Source organism: Zosterops lateralis, assembly GCF_965231275.1.
Source record: "Zosterops lateralis genome assembly, chromosome: 3".
NCBI lineage: Eukaryota > Metazoa > Chordata > Aves > Passeriformes > Zosteropidae > Zosterops > Zosterops lateralis.
The window spans coordinates 105,698,516-105,720,704 of NC_139764.1; positions in this window are offsets into that span (position 1 = coordinate 105,698,516).

A 22,189-nucleotide genomic window follows, 5' to 3' on the forward strand; every position below is an offset into this window, starting at 1 on the left:
GAAAAAAAAAAAAGGAAGAGAAAAAAGAGGGGAAATTGCCACTGAATTTAGCAGCATAAGCCCCAAATCAAAATTTTGCTTGAAAATTTTAACAGACATACCTGAGTACATTATCTACTAAGACACTTTAAGAATATGTATATTCATAACAGCATTAGTTCTTCTCATGTTTAAAATTAAACATATTTAAATGGGTATGCATTGCTTTATGCCAAAGTGAGGACAACCTGTTTCTTATATAAACCTAAATAATTTTGTGGATTCAAACATGGAATCACAAATCAAGTGAAGAATTTTCTTGCTATCCCACAAGTCCAGTGATGTCAGTGGTTACTGCTATAATTGCATCTTTGCATGGGTCAGAGTGGCAAAATTGAACACTAATATAGATTTGAAAGATATAGGGAAATTGGAAAATGGTTAAAAAAATTGTTGTTGTTGATAAGCAAAAAAACCCCAAAGCCAACCCTTCTAAGCCTGCAAAAGTATAGCTGAAAGTGATTTATTAGCAAGTAAGTTGTCTCTACAAGATCATTAGTTCCAGATGGCATGATACACATTAACTGCATGTAAATGTGTGTGTAGGAACTACTCCATTAACTATAATGAACCAATCAGAAGGTGTTCAAAAGTAAGTAAATAAATAAAAGTCCATGAGAATGTGACTCTTAACAGTGCCCAGAAAAGAAATAGTCTGAAAATAAGTGAAGAGAGAGAAAAAGAGATCTGCCCTTTCCAGTGATGTTCTTGAAAATCAAAATACATATGGTTAGAATTTTTGGAGTTAGAAATAATACCAGAAGATCACATGATCATTTCTTTGTTGAGTTTCTTGGGATTAGCAGATGACTGAGAGGAGAGAACTTAATTGACCATTGATCCCAGAAAAGCTTTTTTTTAGTCATCAGATTTGCACATGCAAAAAATACCCTGATCCTAATTGAGAGTGTCTGATTTATGGTTTCTAATCAATAAACACAAATGAGAAGAGATTTGAGAATAAAGGCAAGGCCATAAATATCTGGCACAAACCCACAGATTCATATAAAATAAAGAAATTAACAGTTTGGGAAAGCAGAAACAAAGGAGACTGAAGAAATAAGATGGCCAAGTGGTTTTTTTTGTAGCTGACAGGGAGGAAAACTGAGCTGAAAACTCATAAACCAAGGTCTTTGCCGATACTAGTAGTGGTAGCTATGTTTCACCATCTTAATTTTCGCACCAGCTACTAAGTAGGACAGATGGGTTACACAACCTTAGTGTAAAAAATGAATGCACTTTTGTATTTGATGGGTATGAACGAAACATCCCAAATTGGCCAAAATTATCCATTCCTATTCTATAAGGAAAAACTTCTCAAAGCAGCCCAACCCACAGCTTTTTAATTTTGCAGGGCTTAAGGGAGGGAGAATTGCAGCATCTGGCTCAAGAGCTTGTATACCACCTTTGCTCAGCCCAAAGCACATTAAAACAGCTGAGTTATAAACCCCACAGATGGAAAAGGGGGTTGCAGCAACGATGTTCTTTTAAATGCAGCCAAGTTGCTTGGATACTCCATATAACATAAATTGCTGAAGCACTCAAGTACTTAACTAGTTACAGTATTCAAAATTGGGTTTAATTTGACAATGCTGTAGCTCAGCATTGTTTGCCTTCCAATTGTATACATTGATTAGACTTTGAACATAATGAGCTCTTGCCTGAAGGGGGTCTGACAACAGAAGCAATATTTTAGGAACTCAAGGCTGTAAGGTTGTAAAGTGAAAACTTTGCTTGAATACAGTCTCAAAGCAGGCTGTTTTAATAAGTAAATATTCAAAAGTCCTGTGGTTAGGAAGTGGAAGGTTTCGTTATAACTCCTGGTTCCATATAAGTAATGCAAATGTTATTTTTATTCTACATGCACATTAAACACATAATCCCCATTCCTGTTCAAACGACCCAGGTAGTAAACACTCTAAATGTATCTTGGGTTAATATGCACAGGATGGAAATTAGGTTGCACTATAGCATACATTACAATAAAAACTAGCGAAGTGTGTAATTACTGTTACTGTGCTGTATGTTACCGTATATATGGCTCAGTGTAGCCACAGCGGTAACCATCTTAGTGTCACTGTCTTAATTATAGCAGTTTTATTGTTATTATTATTGTCAGTCTTTAAGCTTTTACTAAATCCAAAGCTCATATTCAGCAAAGCACAGAAGCATGTGTTTCATCTTAAGCAGGTGTGTAGTCCCACAGAAGGTAGTAGAATTACAAAAACTTCAAACATACACTTTTTGGTATGAGTGGGATTAGTTACACCTCTCAAATTAATGATAGGCACACCAGGGACTGGTATTACTTCCAAAAGAAATATTAATTCAGTGAAGATTTTAAGCCTGAGCTTCTTGTTGACTACAGGTGATTTATTTCCATCGACCCAGTCCTAACAAGTCATCTATAGTCTCCATCTCCCCAGTGTCTTTTGAGTAAGGCTGCAAAAAAATACACCTGATGCTGACAACTGGAGAATCAAAATCTGAAGCCCTTTAGATTTAACATACCTAATACCCTGCCTCTATTGTTTATTTCAGCTATTTCTGCTATATTTATTTTGCTAGTGCTGCTGCTCTTCTCCACACTCCTGGCAAACCCCTTGTATTGGTTGATTCCCAATATTTTACCCAGCTGAAATCAGGTCATTATGTTCTGCCAAGATCTAGGGTCATAGTGACAGAATTCCCATAGATAAAGGATTAGACCATACAAATGGATATAAGCACCTGAGTCTAAATTTCAGATACCAGAAACACTTGAGGTGTTGGCTAACTATAGGGGTTCCAAATGTCCCCAAGTCTTCTGTCTTGAGAATAATGTATTCTGCTGGTAAATAACTGGAAATCAATATGATTCATAGCACAATTTACATCTATGCAGCTAACCTGCCATGAAATTCTATAGCTGAGATATAACAATTATTGTTTTATTGGTCTAGCAAGATATACAAGGTCTTCTCTTCCCCAAACCAGGACATGCTATAACATTCCTTTTATAATACAGCAATTTTTAAATTTTTTGTTTAGCCTACACACTGGCAGCACCCACACCCCAGGGAGCCCCTCTACCTGAATGTTTGGTCTTGACTGGACTAGAAAGTACTTCTTAAAAACTAATTTGAGTTATAACTAGGACTGATGATGAGAAAGGCAGCCTTTCCTTTGTCCTGGCGCCTCACTACCTATAAACACAACTAATAAGTGTGATGCCCAGAGGAAATAATTGTTTTTCTGAAAGAACAGTGCTTGAGAGAAATGTCTGTATGTTCTCTAAAGGGTGGATTTTTGAAGGAAGGACAATAATATTGACCCTATTCTGTGAATGAAGAAGGTAAAATTCTACCTTGGACAGACTAAGTTTTTTAGCATTTCATAGAATCACAGATTGCCTTGGGTTGGAAGGGACCTAAATGATCATTCCAGTCTCCAACCTGGCCTTTAACATTTCGAGGGATAAGGCATCCACAACTTCTCTGGGCAGCTCTTTGGGTGCCTAACCAGTCTCACAATAGAGAATTTCTTCCTAATATCTAATATAAAGTTGGCCTCCTTCAATTTGAATCCATTCCCACTTGTCCTGTCACTCCAGACCCTTGTAAATAATCTCTCTCCATCCTTCCTGTAGGCTCCTTCAGGTACTGAAAGGCCAAAATTAGGTGACCCTGAAGCCTGCTCTTCTCCAGGGTGAACAATCCCAATTCTCTCCACTTTTTCTCATAGTAGATGTGCTCCATCCCTTTGATCATCTTGATGACCCTCCTCTGTACTTGCTCCAACAGGTCCATGTCCTTCCTGAGCCAGGCAGCCCAGGGCTGGATGCAGCCCTGCAGGTGGGCTCTCACCAGAGCAGAGCAGAAGGGCAGAATCCTCTTCCTTCCCTGCTGCCTACAGGGCTTTGGATGCAGCCCAGGACACATTTGGCTCTCTGGGCTGGGAGAGCTCATGGCTGGGTCATGTCCAGCCTCTCCCCCAGCAGCACCCCCAAGTCCTTCTGGGCAGGGCTGCTCTTGGTCTGTTATCCCCAGCCTGTGCTGATACCAGGGGCTGCCCCAACCCAGGTCTTTTTTCTTGTTGGAAACTCATGAGATTCCCACGGTCCCACCACTTGAACTTGTCCAGGTCTCTCTGAAGGGCATCCTGTCCTTCAGGTGTGGCAACAGCACCCCTCAGCTTTGTGTCATCTGCAAATTTACTGAGTTTGCACTTGGTCCCTTCACCTGTGTCATTAACTAGGATATTAATTTAATATCATTGGTCCCAATACAGACCCCTGAGAAACACCACTTGTCACTGATGTCCACTGGGACTCTGAGCACTTCACCACCACGTTCTGGATGTGACTGTCCATGCACTGCCTTATCCACTGAACAGTCCACCCATCAAATACATGTCTTTTCATTTGAGAGAGAAGGATGCTGTGGGTGATTGTGCCAAAAGTCTTTACAGAATTCCAGATAAAATGACACCCGTAAGCCTTGCCTTGTGCATTGATGGAGTCACTCCATCCTGGAAGGCCACGGTAGCAATGCACCCCCACCCTAGCAAGTGTTCCCATATTAGGAAAGGATTTGAGTTTCATTCTTTGCTTCACTTATAAGGCAAAGAATCAGAAACTTCAATGCTCATCTCATCATTATTGACCTTGTGCCAGGACAAAGGCACCTGTTGGATCCTTGAGCTGTACTTCAAGACCTGTAGCTATTTCAATTGGGCAGGATGACAAAAACCCCACATAGATCGTAACATACTTAAAGGAGAGCAGGGAGACTCTCAGGGCATTTTAGTGGTGTGATAGCAGGTGTAAAGATCCTCCCTGCACTTTGCACAGCTTATTTCACTTTTGTTTTATATAGTTTGTTATTTTCATCTTTATTAAAACCTTTTGCTTTTCAAACACCTCTAATCAGTCCATCTCACTATTTTTATAAGCCATTTTCTGAGGCTGTGGGCAACTCTCAGGAGGTGATGCACCTTTGTGGAGCTAACAACATTCTGGCTCCACCCAGATTCCATGAGGCCACTAAGTCAGGCAGGACTTGCCCTTGGTAAAGCTGAGCTGGTTGTATCGAATCACCTTCCATTTTGTCATGTGCCTTATATCATTTTATCCTGATTCCCATTAAGTTTTCCTTCTATTGATGTTATCATCATATAAATGTAATGATTAAGACAAACTTATATGTTTTGTTAAGATTTTATACTGTTAAGGTACCATCAGCCACTTTATACCTGAATAACTTCTGACTGTTTAAAAACCACTGAAACTCCTCTACATGACTTCAAAGTGAACACATTTGTTATTACAAATATAATGGTATTGGTATAGTGTCTGTACCAAAATTTGCTGCGCAGAGAACAAAAGTTGGAAATATCAGTCACAAGTGCTGTCTTCTTGCAAATGTACCAGAGTAGTCCAGGAAGAGGAGGTGGATTGTGTAAACAGTCTGGGCAGCTACTTTATTTCATTTTGCAGATATTTACTGCATGAATAATGTATAACATTCACAAAAGGAAAGTAGCAATTCAAAACCTCTACTGACTACAAACGGGGCCTATTTTATTGGAGAATCAAAATTATCTGATGATTTTCTTGCAACTGGATACGTAGCCAGAGCTAAGTTTAAAGGCACTTACAATATCCCTTGGATAGAGAGAAAATATTTTATTGGGAAAAATGTAATGAATATTCCTGCTAAGAGAAAACCAGGTATCTGAGAGTTTTGCTAAGATTAGATGGCATGCAGCTAAAAGAAAGGGGAATGTATCTTGCAACAGGCAGTGTAAGAAATAGACAATTTCACCCAAGGAGAGAATGAGTCATTTAAAATTGTGAGTGGCAGCTCATTCCATAAGGAAAAGGAACTGAAAGTTCACAGGAATAATATGTGAATAAAAATCTGTTAGCTATTGAGAAAAACAAAATGTCATCCTCCACACAGAATTCTTCAACACCCAGGGAATTGAAGGAAGAGCGCATTATTCCAAGAAATGCTCTACACAAAATTTTGTCCCCAGCCTTCCAAATGCTGACTGTTGGAAAAGAAGAATATTTGCAAATGACTGCCAGTAGAATACCAACATTTTCATTATATAGACAACTGTGGGAAGGACCATATTTATTTCAGAGACTGACTTCTCAGCAGAAATTGTGGGCAAAATACTCAGTGCTGTAATTTCATATAACTTGAACTTCTGCATTGGCTGAATATTTTTTAACTGCACTGTCTCAATGAGCTGGCAATGTTTTTCCATATTTCAAAAAAAGCCAGCTATAAATGAAACGAGGGGGAGTGCTACACCCATTTTTAAGCACAATATTGCCAAGTATTGTATCATCTGAGTTAACATCAACACTCCAGACAGATGGATAACTCAGGCAGATAAGACTGGGATTTGCAGAAAGCACTGAGATAAGTGGGGAAACATCAGAACTAGGAAGGATAAACTAGTGGAAAAGAAAGATAGGGCCTACACCTATTCTCTAGGAAGAGTTCTTATAGAATTGAGTGACAACTTTTTTTATGAATAATAATTTCTCTGTATAAAGGATTATCAACTCAAGTGAACAATTTTGCACCAAAAATGAGGCAATTTTAAAAGTAAAAATATTATACTTACATGTGTTCTAAATTAAATGTTTCATTTTCATAATGTCATAACATTTCATTTTGACATTTTTAATGAAACTTTGTTAAATTTTTGTTCTTAAAATGCAATTTTTTCTTGAAGAAAAATCACCATTAGAAAAGGTAAGAGGAAAATTGGACAAGGCAATGTGAAACTAATTGAGATTTTTGGGGTTGGGTTTTTTGGGGGTTTTGGGGGTTTTTTTGTTTGTTTGTTTGTATTAGTGAGGGTTTTTTTTTTTTTTAATTTATTTGCCAAAATATATTTGTATTATTTTGATGTGATTGAAATTTTGAACTCTACATTTTTATTTATGCAGTTTAAAACTTAACTGGCTGTCTGTGGATATTTTACTGCTGAAGCAATTTGAAAACACATTGGTTGTGAGTAGACAGTGAGGCATGGCAGTCACTTATTCACCTGAAATCAGTTAGTTATAGGTTAAATACTAAACTAGGAAGCAGAAAGGCTTGTTTCATGTAGATTTTTTACTAAATAGAAAAGTTTTTAAGAAGATACTGTCATCTGACAGAGGATGACAGTAGGTTCTGATCCAACCATTTCTTCCAAATGAGGAAACAGAAATAAGTTCCCTATCCTATCTCTGAATAGCTGAGAGGTAATTTGGTCTAGTAGACCAAAGCTGTTCCAGAACCCTCCTATCTTCATTAGTAGTTTGTGGCCTCCTGATCTTGAGGTCATGGAATTTGCACCAAGAAGCTACAGCAGAATGACAGAAAGGAAATCAGAGGTGAGGTAGGGCTCTGAAGAGCCTGCTGGTCCTTAAAATTTGAGGTATACTTTCTGGGACCACAGTTGCTATACCCTCTGTACCTTTGGTAAACACTGATCCCAGAATTTATCCAACTGAGGTGTCAGGGCTGGATTAAAAAAGCTTAAGCAGTGGGATTCATCACAATTAATTTCAGACATACATATGGGAAGTGAATTTCAACAAGTCAGTGAAGAGAAATAGGATCCTCCATAGGATAGTTAATTTTACCCGTTGCAGACACTTCTAGCTTCAGCTGACTTGCACATTGGAGTTAATTTTCCCCCAGTGATTGCAGGGGCAGCATGGCATGCCTAGCTCAGATTTAGGCCTCTAAGTTTTAGGTGTCTAAATGGAGGTTAATCATACCAAAAGTGACAAGCAAGAAATCAAGCAGTGGTAGAAGTGCTGATATCTCATAGCCTGCTTCTAAACACATCTGTGAAGGTGTGCCACAGTACAGGTAATTTTGCTTCATTCTTCTGTTATCAATATGAGGGTCCTCAGAGACAGTACACAGACATCAAACTACCAGATAGAAGACAGGAGATGTTTGAGCTTGTCTGTGTCTTGTCCCATTCTTGTCTCTGAATGTTTCAAATGTACTTAGATATACTTCTTCATGTGTCTGGCCTTGGCACATGAAGCCAGCCACCCTGCACAATGTTCTTACATTCTTTGTTAAATACAGAGAGAGCATTAAGCCCTAAATGCACATTTAGGTAATTTGGGTTTTTTCTCACCCATACTACTCTTTTTTTTTTTCTCTGGGAGGTCAAACACAAGGTTTTCCCCAAGTTCAGAAATCCTTGCTTCGTCTAGTAAGTACTGATATTTAAATCTACTTATGTTGCACTTTTCTTTTTTTTAAATTTGCTGATATATAATGTTACAGTTTGTTGAATGTTTCAGAGGATAACTTTTTCAAGTATGGTCTTAATTTGCCTATGCAGGGATTTGTATGTACTCCAAAGACTCACTTTAAGTCTCTCAACTCTGCAGGCTTTATATTCTCTTCTGGAAAATGGAGTTAGCAACAGTAGTAATCTTGACATATCTCACCTGTAAATGAACATGTGGTATAAATGTTAAATTTCCTTATTACTCCAAGTTCTTAACAGAGACCAACCCTGTCTCTGATACCATCAGACTTATTTTCAGCTTCAACAGTTTCCCTACATTTCCAAGGCAACAGGAACTCCTGCTCAAAATTGTAGGCTTTCCAAGGTCTGTCACTCCATGGCTCTGAGATATTAGGATTTGAAAAACCTCATACAGTGTTTAGACGGATTTTCCAGCAAGTCTAGTCTAGTAGTCAGCTCATGATTCAAGGAGAATGATTGAGGTGCCACATCTGCAAGGCAAGGTGCCAGAAATCCTTGATACAGAAATCTTTAGCAATGGATTGCAGAGATGCACATCTGCACCCTTGACCCAACACACTGTGCTGGGTTTGGGACTCAGTGCTAGGCACAACAGCAGCCAAGTATGACACCCATAGTTAGAGTTAAGAGCTTCTATCCGAGCCTTTCTATAATGGTGCTACGATAACGTGTCATTTTATATATAGAAAAAAATCCCCATCCACTCACTGAATTATATGCTCAAAAGGTAAATGAATTATCTGGACTATCTCCTGCCTGCCAGAAGAATGGCAGCCCGACACATTCAGAAAGAGCAACTTATGCAAAACATCCTATTTGAAGGGTTACTGTAGACAATGAAAGACTGGAGATCATTTAGCTTCCACTGTTTATCATTTAGTTACTAATGTGAAGTATGTCAGGATGTTGTCACCTGGCATTTGATGCAGAAGAGCAAAAAAACCCCAGTGGTTACAGTGGAACAAAGGGCAGTTCAAAACAAACAAATCTACTGTCTATTTGCATAATGCTGGAACTGGAGGGATTGTGTATTTAATAAGAAAAGTGTCTTTTTCAAGGTCTTTTAAGGTGTCTGAGGCCCATTGAATAAAATGCAATCCTTTCCTTTTTTGATTTGTTGGGGGGGGGTTTCGGGTGGGTTTTTATTTTTTGTGTGTGTTTTGTTTGTTTGTTGGTTTGGTTTGGTTTGGTGTTTTTTGTGGGTTTTTTGGGTTTTTTTTGCTATAAAGATCGAGCTTTGAGTGGAGGGAAAAGGATACGTTACAGAGTCATAGGGATATATTGCATACACGTCTGGTGAGTCAGTGAATATATGATACTTGAAGAACTACAATTATTAAGGAGTGAGGTCAAATTTTGGCATATATTAGGTGGACCAGCTTGCTGTTCACAAGTCAAAAAAAGGTACGTTTCTAGACAGAAAAAATGGGCTAAAAAGGACCATTTTATGTCTAAGGAAACTTGGAGCACTGTAGGTGGAATTGACCTCCACAGGTTTGCTACTGAGAGCCGGCAGACTCCACCATCTGATGACCAGTCAAGCTGGTCTTCTCCAGCCAGTGGAAGGAAATAAGCACAACCAGAATCATGACAGGGTGACCTGTCTCCCTCCCATGGCTGAATGCTTACTCTGTAAGAACAGATAAGAGTGACTGTTTCAGGTGTGGAAATCAATTATACAAATGGAACTTTCTAGCTATGCACAAGTGCCTAATACCACAAATTTCTGCATCCAAAACAAATATGTACATATAAAGATTGATTATCGTTGCTAATAAAACCCTGCATTCTTCTTTAAAATCTGAGATTTTTTCTAGGTGCTTTCAATTCAAATTCCAGACACAGATTCCTTACTTAATGTTTCATTATATGAGGATGTACACAACATTTCTCATGGAAAGAATCACTGGAGGAAGCAATTTTATTTATTTTCAACCTCCTGCATCATGTTATGACACCTACAGACAAGCTACATGGATCTTTCAGATGCGATTTTCAAGATGAAATTGCAAAAATACTCAAATAAATTAACAGTCTCATCTGAAGTGGTTGTAAGTATTCAAAGTTACTATTGGTATTAATCATTGTTACAGGTGGTATATATGTTTATTTAGCTCACTTTTCTATCACTGCTGATCTTCAACAGACATCATCAAAATAATTAATGATTTGGGGGGTGTTGATCTTCAGGTGTGTAGCTAATGACAACTTGAAGACACCACATTTCAGGTGATGGGTAAAAAAATTATTTTTCTTCCTTGGACCTCAGAAAATATTCAGAGCAGTAGGAGTTTTATTGTGACATTCACAGTAACAGCTGAAGGATGCAAGTAGTTGATTGAATGAGATTCTTTATGACCACATGTGTACAAGGCTTATGGTTTGTAACCCTTATGAGAAGCACAGGCCTGGCAGCAGTAGAACATATCTACATCTTTAAAAGCAGAGTAATGTGACAGCAGCTATTGCAATCTGAAGTGAAAACAACAGTAAATTAAGATGTCTAGCAGCTGCTTTGTGTAATGCCCATTATATTATTCCAGGTAAGAGGAGCAAAATTTTCACTACAGAAGGTGGGGAACTGCTTGAATTCTGTGATTTAATGGATTGGTGGAAGAAATGATATTAAGTAATATTTCCTTTCTTCAAGATGTGTACATTTGAAATTCAAGTTCATTGACTGCTTCTTCTAACTGCCATTTCATAATCAGTGCCAAATTTTGCAGTCACATTTTTTTTATTATTATTTGGGTGAAACATCACATGAAATAATTTTAAGTCAAAAATTTGAAAATTAAGTTTTAAAACTATCACTAGTCTAGCCTTCAGCAGAACCAAATAATGCCTTCCATCTTTAAGCAGGAATTTGCAATTCCTGTAAAAATTATTTTTGTCATTAAGATCCTTTTTTCAAGCAATAGACTACAGTCAAAATGAGCTATTTACTCAAGAGAGTATTTTTTGCAAATTTCTATGAAAAATTCTAATTACTACTGAAAATATAGTCATGACTATTTTGGCAGATAGATTTTGCCTTTTCAGCTACAGCTCAGAATCTATAAATGAGACATGTCCCTTTTTTCCCCCCTCTCATTTAATAAAAAGTTACAGTTTGGTTCAAATGTGTCATTTTAATATTTCCACCCACTCTTGTTCAGTTTGGCTGCTATTGAAGAAGGAAAAGGTGTTGTGCATTCCTAAATAGGCACTGGTGAGCAGATGGACTCTAGCTAAAAAATTCTGGGTGAGAGAAATCAGAAGTGTTTCATTTCTATGTCTGCTCTTTTGGCAATGCAAACTCTGGTTCTGCTCAGACGTGCAGATTCCAAGAGCCATGGAATGGGAGAATGGAGATTCTCAGAAGTTTTTGTGAAGTTCTAGAAGAGCAGTGAAAAAAATAATGTGAAAATGGAAAAGTGTGGGATTAAAAAAAAAATAAAAAGGCAAAATTTAAAAAGAATAATTTTACAATTAGAAAATCTGACTGAACATGCAAATTCCCTGCTTACTATCAGTATACTCTTAAATTAAAAAAAAAAAAAAAAAAAAAAAAAAGCTGTCACATTAATGAAATGGTCCCAGTCTAAAGCTGACATTGTGTTTCAGTATATTTAATCAATTCTATTCCCTGTGTGTCATTTCTCCCTCCCAATGTCTTCCTTGCAAGATGTTCTTAGTTGGATAATTGGCAGCAGAGTAATAAAAGATTTTAATAATTATTTGTGATAGATCATTGCCTAAAGACCAGAACATATTCTGACTGCGCTCAGTATGTAGAAACAAAACAGAGAGGAAACCAATGACTAAACAAACTTCTTGGTGTAAGGGCTGGTGAGGTTTGTATAGAGCAAGAAGTATATGGCAAAATTGTGCTTTCCCCAGCAAGGAAACACCACCCTGAGCCCCTGGCAAATTAAAGTCAGTAATAAACATTACCCAGAAGCAAAACACAAAGGTACTGAATCTAATCCAGAAAGTAATAATTTTTTTTTTCTATCCTTATTCTAGTACCTTCACCACTACACACAGAAAAAAAGGTATTTTTTCTCCTGAGCCTGGCTTCAGAAGGCCAAATTTCTAGTGAATGAAGAGGAAAGGAGACAACAGTTTTCCTCTCTTGACTCAAACATCTGTCATGGATCAGAGGTGAAGTTGGTCCCTCTGTGACTTAGGGTATGGAGCCTGACTAGTTCACATCTTCAGAGAGTATCTATTACATGGAACGGAATTGGGAGAACAGAGAAGGAATTTTTCATGACCCATCACTGAATTTGGGGAAGCCACAAGTGCGCTGACTGGGCTGCTGTCGTCTCATTGATGGTGCCCAGTTGGTAGCTCAGCTCCAGCAGGAGCCATGCAGACCATCCCTGGGCTACCATGAGACCTGTAGGAACTAGTAAAAAGTATTTGCTAAATTTATGGATCAAAGCAGACAACATTATCAAGCAGAGTTTTTTATCAGAGAATTTGAGGAGAAAAATACAGACCTAACTTTGATCACAGGAAATTAAAGTCGCATGTTAGGCAATACGTGTCATCTGCCTTCTCCTAGATGCATGTTCATAACCTGAGATAAACACTTCTCTCCATGCTTCCTTTATTGTTAGATAATATAGATTTCACATCTTAAAAATATTGCTATCAAGTATCTCATAACGCCTGTGCCATAGCAACCTGTTAGTGTGATTTACTTTGACAGGAGACGATGGGTATTTTATTGTTTGACCCCTTCTGCTCTGGCAATGTAGGTTTAGGGGTTTTCTTTCATAGCAGCTGTTTTATTTAATCTTACAGCAGCTGATATTGAATCTTCACATCATTTTTTCTCTTTTCAAGGTATGCTCTTAGAGTAAACGGTATAATGAAAATCCAGGATTTCAGAAAAAGGCACCCACTTTAGCGACTCTGCACTCTGATACCTCAGAAAAGATGTCTCAAAAAATGTGTGCATTGCAGGAAGTTGAAGGAAATGTCTTTTTCTTTAACATGTTAACTAATTATGGATTCCCGTAATTAAACCCATTGAGTTTATTGAGATACTTTCAAATGGGTTAAATGGGATTTAAAATTCCAGTGTTACAACTACTGAGTGACTATCATGGTTACCATGCTGATAATCAGGCATATCAGAGGGGTCAAGAATTTTTTGGTTATTTGATAATGAGGTTAGCACAGCAAATTTGCAAGGGGGGAAGGAAGGCAATAACCACCATCTTGCTCCTTACCTCATAAACATTAATTACTGCATACAAGGTTGAACCATGGTTTCCTAGAACCATGAGAGGGTCTAGGAACCAGACACAGAGATGTTAACACTCATTCATAAGCAGAATTAGAAGATATCTCCAGAGGAATGGAGACCAAGCCCAGCAGCAGTGCTTGATTTAAACGTATAATTTATGCTTTTTTTGTAACATTTGCTTAAATTTGGGACCAGACCTTTAGGCTGGTAAATCTAGGGGTCTCCATTCAAGCTGACTGCTTCTTCCAAACATTGTGAACACATACCAAAGGCTTAGAAACTTGGTGACTTATGCAGCATCCATATGAGTGCCAAAGCCAAAGTCCTAAAACAGTGACTGACTCTGAAAGAAACAAGAACAGCTTGTGTATGAAGGAAATCTAAAGGATCATCAGTTACACTTAAATAAGCTTTCGAGAAAATGGGTGGTTTCAAAGCTTTTCATCAAAAATCAAGTGAATGCAGGCTGTGTTAATCTCTGAGGCAAATCATCTCCTGTGCCCCAGAGACTGCACTCGGCATCATCTCTGCCAACATGACAAAGGTAAGTTTTGAGATGGGATATAAAGGGGAACAACAAAGTGTCTTTGTTCATTAAGGTCTTTTCCCAAGGTGAAGAGGTAGCCAGGGAGTGTTTGTTTGAAATCTGGCAAGTAGATGTGAGCAGCTATCAGGAGAGCTGACCCCTTGGTACCAAACAATAGCAAGAGAAGAGAGAAGAGCCAAGAAGGCTCCCTACAGTATTGGTTTATTACTTCTCTGATCACTTGCAACTATTTCTGAGTCTATTAGAGAAGCAATGCAAAAACACTGGTAGGACAGATTCAAAATAAGAAATTAGGAGATCTGTACTGGGAGTAGCATTCTGACTTCTAGTAATATTCCAACCTTTTTCACTGTAGTAGAGAGCAATTTTCTTAGATTAATCGTGTTTTTTTTTTTTTTTTTTTTTTTTTTTTTTTTTTTTTTTTTTGCCAGGCCAGAACTGATGGCACTGCCACACAGTCCCAGGCTTTTGAAGAAAATTATGTATTGGATCATGTTCTTCTTCACAGTGCCATTTCTCTAATGACCATGTGAAGGTGGGAAAAAACCCCAAAACAATAAGCAGCTCAGAATGTTCCCTGAGAAAAATTCCCACATTCAGCATCTGATATGCACAGACTTGTCAAGGGGAGGTTCAGCTGCTACCTTCTTTCTGCTGGACCTCTTGTCACAATTTTAATCATGTCTTGTGTTCAGTCTGAATTAATTTAGGATCCTCAGCTTTCAGAGTTTCAGCTCAACAGAAAACATTAATAAATGGAATAATTACTCAGACTAGATCCATCAAGTCCTCAGCTTGGGATCTATTTAAATACTACTGTGACACTTTGTCTTTTTCTCACAGGTCAAAAAGTCACCAGCCTGCAACTATGGTAGTAATCAAGAAAAAAAATTAGTCAAAAACTCCAGTCAAAGTGACAAGACAGATGCTGAAATTTTGTTTACAAACAAAAGTGTCAAACTCTGCTCTGTAGCCTCTTGTGGTGAGGAAAGGTTGGTTTTAGCTAATTAATATATTCTGTGGCTGTGAGTCAGCCGATCTCTGAAAAGATAGTTTCATAAAGAAGAAAAACAATGTGTGCCTGTTGATTAAATCCCTTTATAGAAGGAACAGATTGCAGGAAGGGAGGACATGTTGCAGAGCAGAGGAAAGATCCCTCTCCCTGATTCCACACTCCCTATCCTCCCATGTCATATACAACAACCTTCAGATGCAGACAACCAGAACAATTTACATGATCTTGTTTAAAATGTAACATGCCAGTGTTGTCCCTGGCTTGTTTCATTTGCAGCTGTAAATATAGTCTGAAAGAGTCTGAATTAATTGTCACTGGCTGGAAATATCTTGAAGTGCCAAGGCAGTGACATACAACCTGCACCTGCACCTGACCTTGCTGCAGTTGCTGCATCCTGCAAAACAGTCTGCTTGGGGTGTTTGCTGCTTGCCTGGGGCAAAAACCTGCTGTGGTAGAGAGGATATAATGGCTGGAGCTGTTCCCTTACTCACTGATTTCCTTTGGCTTGGTTATGATGATATATATTTCAGATGTTGAAGTAATTTAATACCTTTTTTTTTTCTCCAGCACTCACATTTCAGTGTAAGACACAAACTCTTTTGCTGACAAATTAAAATATATTAAAATAAGAAAATCATTCTAAAAGTCGTTTCAGGCCTCTCAGTTGGCCTAACTTGAATACCCAAAGTCAAGTTTGCTAGGTAGGCAATTGGGGATATTCTTGCCTCTTTAAAGAATCATGAACATCTAAAGCACAATAAATTAAGAATACAATACTAAAGAAAACAATATCTGGAATAGATATCCATACTACTATGCCTTATTTTATATTTACTTCTTAAAACAAGGTATTTGACCTTGACAAGTATCATTTCCAGGCATATTATTTATTTTTCCATGGAAGTTAAAGTTATTAAGGATGTCCTTAGTGCTTGAGAGAACACTGAAATATACCTTCGTTTTAAGAATTCTGTGACATCCTTGCAAATACATCACTGGCATTTTGTATTCTCTACACAAAAGGTGCTGTAACAGAGCAGCTCCAGCTTCACAAACCCAAGAAAGACAGCTGAAAATAGTTCCTCCTGGATCCTACCAGTGTCACTGCCACTGTCCCTCAGAAGATATCCTTGTGAAAGAGTGTAAAACATTTAGTCCTCTGGGGCCAGCACGTTTCCATTATATGATTTGTTCCTGATGGCCCAAGGAAAAAAAAGAAACATTTTAAGTCATAAACATCACAAAATTGGAAACCTGTGTGCCAAACTGCCTTGAAATGTATGTTTGACCAAATTTTATTGGAACCTGTAGAGCACTGGATACCAATGGGAACAGGATTTATCTTCAGATATGATGGGAACAATTCTTCTAAGTCTTCTAGAATTTCTACTACTCTCCTTCAACTGCCATAAGGTCGTCTTTTTACTATAGAATCTTTTACAGCATGAAGACTGGAATTCATATAGAAGACTTGCACATTTTGAAGATGTGATTTATATTTTTTTATATTGATAATTTTTGAATCAAAACTGTTAGAATAAATGCATATTTTTTCTCCATTAATTTATTCAAGATATATCTAAGAACTGGACAATTTTACAGAAATCTTTCATGGCTATTTCAGTAATTAACAAATTTCCTTATTCTTCTAAGAGATTTTAAGAAACTGAAAGTTTAACAACATCCCTAACTGATTAAATTGTTATACAAGCCCAGACTCTGTGGTCATCATCATCATTATCATCATCATCATCATCATCATCATCATCATATTTTGACTAATTCTAATTAGGGAACATGGTTTCCATTTTACAACTTGCTGGTTCTGCTGCTGTGGAGGGTAGGTTAGCATATTTGCTTTGGAAATGGCATTCCTGGGAGAGGGGCAGCTTCAGCAACCAGGTGCCCTAAGAGCAGGTAATCAGACACCACATCGTGGGTCATCACTTTTCCTATTGAAATTGTAAGTGTCAATCTTTAGAGGAAAAGAGCAACACAGTGGACTCAGATGGACCTGATTTTTGCTTTTATTGTTCATATAGAAACTCCCTAGTCTAAACTGTAAAAATAAGCGTCTAGATCCCCATATGTTGGATTCCTGTCAAATATGTTACCTTTTGTTATATATGTCTCTATAAGTAACTCAATTACTTATCTTAACCTGATGGGTAGAGAGTCAAACTGGAATCAAGACCTTTCACTTTCCAGATGTCTTTCCCTGCCTTTGCTTTGAAAGACATTGTTCTGACAAGTGCCCATCATTAGACAGTGATGGAATCTCCACTTGGCTTGAGTAGATTCATCATATATTTGGTCATTTATTATATAGACTTCACTGCCCATCATAAGAAGGAGACATTTTAAAAGAATCACTTATTACAAGAAGAGGAGAACTTACCAGTGTTCCAGTTCTGCCTAATAATTTATCATCTTTATAGTTAAAAAATATTTACATATTCTTTCTTATTTGAAATGCTCTTTAAATTCTAGTTAGTGTTTTTTGCTAGGCCTGTCTCCATACAGAAAATAGTCCTTTTAAACCAGTTAATGGCAGAGAGAGGCACAAAGATCAGACAATTTTGACTTCCACCCTTGTTCCTTAACTGCAGGGCTGTGGGCTCCCCACAAGAAAATACAAAAAATGGATCATTCATTGGGCATCCTATACTAACTGAGCATATACCATGTGTATTAAAAATGGCTGTGACAAGCTAGATTATGGATGTGCTGCCTTATGCCACATCAAAAATACTGTAAAACTACTCTGTCATCTCTTAAATAACAAAACATTTCTTTTTCAAGAAAAAAAAAGAGAACAGAGAAAAGACATTATTTCATATTCTTCCTGTCAATTTGGATAGTCTGCTTAAGTGCTGCCTTTTTAAAATAAAATATAAGGCTGCAAGAAATGAGCATTTTATGCATATTATTATCATATTTATTTTTATATTCTGCTACTCCTACAGTATAACTCAGTGTGGTAAATAGTTCATGCTAATTACTTAAAAATCCATTAAATTTGAAAGTCTCATAGCAGATGCAAACACCATTTCAAATGTTCTCATTGTGTTGCCTACATAATTCATGAACTCTTATTAGAATTCAGACTCAAAGGAGGCATGTGGTGTGTGAGCCATGCTTTCCAGATTTTTGCATGTTCCTGGAAAAGTGGAACACACACCTATAGAGCCTCAATATCAAATCCTGTTCAGCACTTATATTGACCCACATTGAAGAGTGAGAGGCCAGCAGTGATGTACTGCAGGAGAATTTGGACTTATACCTGAGAGTGTGGATAGTTCAGGCAGTCCTTCCCAGAGCTGGGGCTGGGATGCCTGAACAAATGGCCTGGAGGGATCTCAGGTTCCAGGTCCCAATACCAAATCTAGCGCATGGTTTTATTCATTGATTCATTTGGGGTGCCTCCCTCTCTTGCTTCTCTTTCATTAGACCTATAAATAATGAGATTTCACAGTCTTCTGGTAGTCCAGTCTGAGCAGGGAGAGGATGGTCCTGGTCCAGCCCTACTGCTGCCTCAGGTGAGTTCAACCCTTTTCCATCCAAAGATGGTGCCCTTGTTAGTGCAGCATTTGTCAGCTTTGGCTGTTGGTTCCAAATGGCATCATGTGATCCTGTGCTGTGTCTGCAAGAGGCCTTGCATTCCCTCAGGTATGTAAAAATGGAACCTGATACCTCTGCTCAAGAAACGGAATAATTTTCTACATATGTAAAACTGAGCCATTAAAATCACACATGGATATTTTAGGTTTTTTTTTTTTAAATTGTCACAGGCTGATTCATCCCACCTGTGTTACTTACCTGGGTAAGACAGACAGGTAGTGCCCTTTGTAAATGACTTCGCTCTATGCACTGTAGGACAATTTTAGAGTAACTAGCTTTAGGCAATCAACATTTGTACTGCTAAAAGTAGGAAAAGGTTTTAGGTCAACTCGTCATAGGAATTTGATAAAAATTCATAGATCTATAAATAGCATCCTGAGTCCCAAAATAAAATTTTCTTAGTATGGTTAAATATTTTCCTTTTCACTTCTGTCTTAATATATTTATAACAAGATTTCCGCACAAGTTCTCCAAGATGTTCTAATACTAAAAGTATTAACAATTGTGAAGTACTATTTAACTGCAGAAATGGGAAATTGTAAGTACTTCAGATAGTCACTTCTCCAAGTACAACTCTACTTAAAGAACAAACCTCTGTACCCCACTCAGCTTTTCTGCAGCAAAACCCCTCAGATCTGACGACCCATTGGCTTCTCATTCATATTCAAAACTCCATTTTCTGAGTTTAGTGTCTTGCAGGAAAATGGATACATGGTAGACAAAGCACAGACAGTCAGCATATTTCAGTGTTCTTTATACATATTTTAGAAGCTTTCATATAGTATGTTGGCTATTTCCAACTTTTATACTTTAATTCCCTATTCTTCCCATAATATTTTATCTATCTTATTCTCTGATCTTCCACTTTGATAGGAGTAGAAAACCTTTGGGAGAATGATCTAACATCTCTTGCTATTTTTCTTTGGTTTTTTTTTTCCTTCAATATGCTTGTTTAGTCGTATTCTTGCCATCAGATTTAATACTTTTCATGTACAACAAATAAGTAGTGGTCCCTGGACCATCCACAGGAGACTAATTAGCCCCTAGACTGCCTCAGTTTGTAGTGATTGCCCTTTAGGAAGTCCCCTCGGGAGACATTCTTAGCTCAGGGTGAGCAAAAGTTCTTCCACCCATATGCAGCCCCTAGGCTGCCTCAGTTGGCAAGGAGTCTTCTTTGAGAAGTCCCTTTGAGAGTTTTCCTTGTGGCTCAAGGTGAGAAAAAAATATTTCAACTCATGACCCTTTGCCGTTCTATGCTCCTGATTGTTTCTTTTTGGATCCTTCCACTGATTGGTGCCTTTCCCAATTCCTTTCCCCATTGGCCATGTTGTGAAACCCCTGGCTACCCTATATACTCCCTCTCCCCTGGGACCATTTGGCTCATTTTCTCTCCAGACCTCATGGAATGAAGAAGATCTCCTGGAGATTAGAAAAACCCCATCTTGCTGCTTTTACTCCTGCATCTCCCTCTGCCGCTCAGGCAGCCTCACAAAGAGGAAATCACTGCACTTGATACTGCACCTAAAAGGCTGAGCACTCTGCACCTAAGGGTGTACAAAGAGCTAAATCACTCTGCAACTGAAAGTGCCTGTGCCTCTGTCAATCTGGGTGTCTTTAAAGACGCTTCTAGTGAGGAAGGTCGCGGCACCTTCACCACCAGACCAGACCGTGACACAATATATCATGATTTCTCCTTTTCTTAGCAAAAAGCCACAAGACCAGATTTGTTTTCAACTTTAACCCTTCACTTTCATGCAGTCACATTTTGTGTTCTGTGTATTTTACCTTTTATTTCATCCTTTCTTCCTACCAATCTTGTTTCTACTCTCCAAACACAAGTGTATTTTAAAGAGCTTATACAGCATATTTCTCTATGCATTATATTCCTGGGAACGATAGAAGTTTCTACAGAGAAGTTTCTCAAATAATAATCTGATATATAGTTGATTTTTTCTGTTTTGCTGATGATTGTGGCCTAAAACAAGTTATTGACGATAAAGTTGTAAGTTTTGAAATTTTTTTATAATTGTATAACATCTTTTCTTAGATAACTGTTGAATAATTAGAGAGGTTTTGGTATTCATCAGTCTAAAGTATTACTATCTCTAGAGAAGGTATTAATCACTTCTGAAAAAAATATGGTTTGGGATTCAAGACCTTATGATAGCACTTTAAATCCAAACTCTTGGTGAATCATAAAGATAAAGGTGATATCTCGTTAGTTTATTAAACATTACAACTATTTCAGGTTATATTGCATTTCTCCAAACACAATTTTTCATCTTCTGAAGGACCTAATTATCTCTCACATGCTTTAAAAGTGGGTTGATCATGAATCCTCACTTCTCCAAGGCATAATGTTCTCTCCTGTAATCTCCTCAATTGTCCTTGCCTTCCCTGGTATTAGGTCTATTCTTCAAGTGTAAAATACAATATTTTCAAAAGTTTCAGATTTAGAATTGTCACAAATAAACTTACTGGAAAACTTCCAGGTCATATTTTCTATGTCATAGCTGGATAACAAATAGGTTCTTAAATAGACTATGAGTTGTTGAAACTCAGATTTTCAATCTGTGTTTAAATTAAACTCAGAAAAGTTGATAAGTTTAAACTCTTTCATATGGATTATTGAAGTACAGTAGAGTTTCTTGACCTTTACTTGTTGAACAAAGATCTGAATAAATTAAAAGGGAACAAAATATGTTTAATGCAATAGTATTTGATAAAATGTTATCTTTTTTGCATTTTCAATGGTTATTTCACATCTGCTAATAAGGTTTTCCTGAGGACTCAGAAAATCATTTTTTTCTGAGATCATATCACACTTCAGATATATTCCACTATAAATATTTTATTATGTTTAATCTGTCATAATAAAATGTATTGCTGTCATTCTTATTCATCCTGCATATTGGTTTGTCCTTTCTCTCTTTACACTTTTATTGGACTAAATGATTTACATTACTTTCTGCTTTATTACACTGTGGAGAAGAGCATCATTGAGTCAGAACATACATCGCAGTATGATAAAAATATTCTCCACACATAGAGCCACTTTTATACTAGTACTGTGATAATCTCTGTGAAGATGACAGATTTTAGTGTCTGCACTATTTGGTTTACTAGGGTGATTTAAACTATCAGCCAGTTATTATTTTGAAACTTAAAGTCTGTGTATTTGGTCTCATCATATATTTTTGTGAATAATTATAAAAAATTTATTTTTCTCTGTTGTAATCACCGTTATAGCTGATCACTAAAAGTAAATAGCGTGCTTTCTAATACTCAGAATGATCTGAAAAAGAGGTTCTTCCTGAAGCATGAAAAATTGTACCTTTAATTTCAAGTATAACATCACATAACTGAGAATTTAAAAAGGTTATTACTCTGAAAACATACCCAGATTCAGTGATCCTGGGATATTTTTGGGGAAATAGTT